The sequence below is a fragment of the Pinus tabuliformis genome, chromosome J (assembly GCF_031772625.1).
Source record: "Pinus tabuliformis cultivar Carrire ecotype Pingquan chromosome J, CPIR1, whole genome shotgun sequence".
NCBI classification, from domain to species: Eukaryota; Viridiplantae; Streptophyta; class Pinopsida; order Pinales; family Pinaceae; genus Pinus; species Pinus tabuliformis.
This window is the reverse complement of record NC_142295.1, coordinates 346,275,242-346,279,930: the sequence shown is the minus strand read 5'-3', so window position 1 is coordinate 346,279,930 and position 4,689 is coordinate 346,275,242.

The window sequence follows — 4,689 nt, the reverse complement described above, 5'->3', positions numbered from 1 at the left end:
CACGATTCATTTTCCCATCTGGAGAAGTTGAGGTCCCATCCCAATATTAAATTATCTCTTTGAATCACAAAATTTAAAAAAAAATCATTCATAAATCCAATTCTCTCTTCATGTTGGCCATATATATTAAGAAAGGTAAAATTTGAATACAACTCTATGGAGAAACCTTCCATTTGAAGGCTAGAGTAGACACTCTAAGAATTGAGAGCCTGAATTATGAAAGAATCCCAACCCAAATAAATGCCTCCCCGAGCGACCTATAACATATAGCCCAATGAAATTCTAGAAAGGTAAGGATCACTCAAGGAAAGTAGAGATAATATCCCCTCCCCCCATAGTTTCTTTTAAGAAAATATCATGAGGGTCTTCTAACTGAATCAATCTTTTAAAGCTAAGTTTTTTAGGGTTTCTTTCTAATCATCCACAGTTAAAAGAAAGGATTTTCATTAGGAAACAACTTCAAAGGCCTTCAATGCTCTAAGGGCATTATCAATAGAGGGGATGGTTTGACTGAGATTATCTCTTCTTTAGCCCAAGCCTTTGCCAGAGATAAATGTGATTTCCTCCCCTGTAAGATATTTAGACTGAAGAAATGAGGAGCTTACCTAATCCACCAGAAAAACCATTGGGGCCAGGGGGGGGATTTGCCTTGATCTTAAGTTGTATCAGATGAAAGAAATAACTTATTCTTCAGAGAATCCAATTCAAAGGTTAAATATGGAGTAGAAGACCCTCCAAGGGAAAGTGAGAGATGAAATGTGACTTGTTCTAGAGAGAGGGATGTAACTAGATTCTGAATATCCTCCATACTCTGAGAATTGATTTACTTCTCAAATATTGAAGTAGAAATGAAGAATAAATTAAAAAGGAGAAGGGAATAGAAGTACCCTTCAAAGAGTTGTCAATCTCCAGTTGAATGTTCATTTGTGTACCCTACTTGACCTGTGACCTCGGCCCCAAAAAATTTGGAATGTGGAGCTCCAACTCTCCAACCTCTATAGCCCTAAGCCCATGTTCACCAACATCCTTTTCCCCTTATGGCTCCAAGAATTCTACCCTATTTGAAACAACATTGTCCTCCCCCTTAGAGCCACAACCCCATTTCCAAGCATTTTCACCTCACCCACCAAATCATAACTAGTCCCCACTGTATCTGTCTTTTGCACCTCCAAAACCATAGCCACATGCTGTCTAGAGGCCCCAAATCCTCCAATTGTCCTATGCTTCTTATTAGGCCTAAGATGGAATTAATTTTCTTTAAATGACATCATACAATTTCCCAAAATATGGCCATATTTGTGGCATATGTTGCATCAGAAGGGAATCCCTTCGTAATCTATATCAATTAACCACTCCTTATCCTTCCCAATGTTCATAGTTTAATGCAACTTAGTTATCAGGTATAAGCTGACAAGAATTCTAGCCACCGACCAAGTCTAAGCTGACAAGAATTCTAGCCACCGACCAGGTCTAAGCTGAATACCCAGATGGGAGTCACATCCATTCTTTCCATTTGGCCATCAAAATGCAATGACCATAACTTAAAAGAAACGGGGGTCAAAGCCACAAACTATACCTCTTTTAAAATCTACTCCACGTCTGACTTGGATTTAAACAGAAGCTGAAGTCACCCTTTTTCAAGTAATCTTACCTCTAGAGGAGTCGATACCTTTCTAGAGATGTTTTCATCTCTCCAAGCTTCCAAGGTTTCCACATTGAATAATCACCTTCTCTCCCTCCCGACCAGGGATTTCTCAGCAAAATTTCCGCTTGAGCCATCTCCACATCTTCACCAATGCACACATTATAGTGAATATGCATGCTTTCACATTTTAGAACCCTATTTTTCTTTTCAAGGTTTTATTTTTTTCCAGAACCCTGAGATGTTTCATAAGGGACTTTGGCAGAACTACGCTCCACCTCAAGTCTCTCCTCCACATCAACAACCTAGTCAGGATTTTTTTTACCAACAACCACCCCAACCACTTCAACATGGGTCACGATATTATCATCAAACATCAAGATCTTACCTCAGGAAGAATATGCCTCAACTCTTGACTGGTACACAGGAACTGTCGAATAGGAAATACCAACTCTTGATTGGTACACAAGAACTGTCGAATATGAAATACCAACAAAGACCAAATATTAAACCCCTTTCTCCCAGGACACCCATAGGCTTTCCTGAACCGAATATTTCTGCAAGATTTCCACCCCTTGAGAAATCGAGGGTTCCAAGGCCCATAAGCCCCTCAGATGTAAAACCCTGATTACCTGTTTCACTACAAAAACCTACCCCCTACTTCTCAACATGACTTGATTCTAGGAGTCTAGAAGGGAGACTAGCAAATGAAGTGAGGAAACTACTACCATCAACTAATGACCCCACCTTCTAGTTTGTGTTCACCACTGCATTGACTAGATGGTTGATAACATGGAAACACCCTCAAACTTATCTGTTGTACCCACCTGGAGCCTCGAAAGTCCACCTGGGCCAACATGCGCTACCCTCTTAGCAGTAGAAGCCCTAATATTCACTGAAGAGGAGAAAAGAGACCCACTCACGGGGATTTGCAAACCATAGTCAACCAAATCCAAATCCATCACTGCTCCAAACAAGTCTTGCCACCTAAGCTTGTATCACAAACCTCATTGCTCCTCCCCAATTACATCGTAATGTATAAGAAAAACCTGTAAAAACCTTTTGTAAAAGGTAAAATGACCGACAAGTTATAACCCACTTCACGCACTGCAAAAATTCATCTTACCCGCCTTTGACTAGGATATTCGCTGACAGTCTGCACTCCCAAAACTACATTAGTTTTGTCCTGCTCTAAACCCTAACCTCATCGAGCTTCACCCTTTCTCCATCTTGCTAGTGTTTAAAATTGTTACCTTAGTGATAATTATTTTATGTGTATTAAATTATTAATTAATGAAACATAAACATATAAAAAATCCTAACTTCAAAATATTGATTTTATTATTTTAAAACAAATTGAAAATTTGATTACAAAAACATTGAAGAAAAATAAAAAACACAAACTTGAAAAACATTTTAAAACACAAACATGTCAGGAAGAAGAAGAAGAAGACAACTTGAATAATGGTTAAATACGCAACATTAAAAAAATGTGCATACTTAAGACAAACAAATTTAAAGTGTCAAAAATATGCCCCGAAAAAAAAAGTTGATGTTGCAGCAATTCTTTTCAAAACCAACATGAAAACCACCAACATTTAAAAACAATATCCATACTTAATACATAAGAAAATTTAAAGTGTAAAAAATAAACCCCTAAAAAAAGAGGGTTGACGTTGCATTAACACTTTCCAAAATCGACATGAAAATCACTAACATTAAAAAAAAAAATCCATACTTAATACATAAGAAAATTAAAGTGTAAAAAATATGTTCCCAAAATTGGATGTTGGATCAACACTTTTCAAAATTGGCATGAAAATCATGCTCTTTTGCCACCTTTAAAAAAGGAAAATTTGGTATGGTTCTCGTTAAGTTCATAACTTTGCTATTGGACCCGACCTGGGCAAACCAACCCTTAGCATGGTTGAATTTTTGCCTGTGAGGTTTCAAATCAATGACATTTTCAACATCGACTGGCTTAACAAAACACCATGTTACTATCTATTCTATGCCTCATGGGCATTTTTGTTTTTAATTTTTATTGATACATATAGTTAGATGTTTCATAATTTCTTTCATTTATTTTTTTAATGTGGTGTATATAATTTCTTATATTATTTTTTAATATTATCAAAAAAAATATTTTTCAAGCATTTAATTGGACCATAACTTGAAGGTCCATTTTCATTATATAATGCCATGTGGATAATTATCTCACATGTTTTATATTATAATTTATGGATATGGTTGCAATATTCAAGCATGATTATTAGATATTTGGGTAGCGTTTTTTTATTCTTAAGCTTTGCATGAAAAACATCAAAAAATAAATTCCTTGAAAATAACTCATACTCATGTAAATAACATATTTACTATCAGTTAACATATTTACCATTAGTTACATCCCAACATAATTTAAGGAAGTCTTTGGATAGAAAATTGATAGGAATAAGATGTAAATAGATATACTTACCACTAGTTACTTCCCATTTTTTTTGGCTGAGTGTCAAAAGATATTTCTAGTAAACATTTCCAATAAAAGTAGTTGACTTTTAAAAATTTGTTGAATTTCCTATAATTTATTATAATATTAAGTAAACTACAATAATTATGAAAATATTGTAAATAAAATACTTACTTTTTATTTTTATTTTTTATAAATGAAATCCCATTTTTTTTATTGGTTGAAACACTTCAAAAGACTAATTACCTATGGTTAGATGTGATAGGTAATATATCTATATATCTATATATATATATATATATATATATATATATATATATATATATATATATTATCAAAGAAGACAAGTGGCACGTGACAAGTGCCTAACCATTAAAAATAAAAATAGAACTTAGTGATAAAAGTACACATTCAAATTATGTATATCTATGTGACAAAACATGTCATACATACTTCATGAGTTTGTATGTACTCAAAAGGAATTATGTATATTTATGTGACAAAACATGTCATACATACTGCATGCATTTGTATGTACTCAAAAGGAATAATAAAGAACATAACAGGTGCTTTATATTTT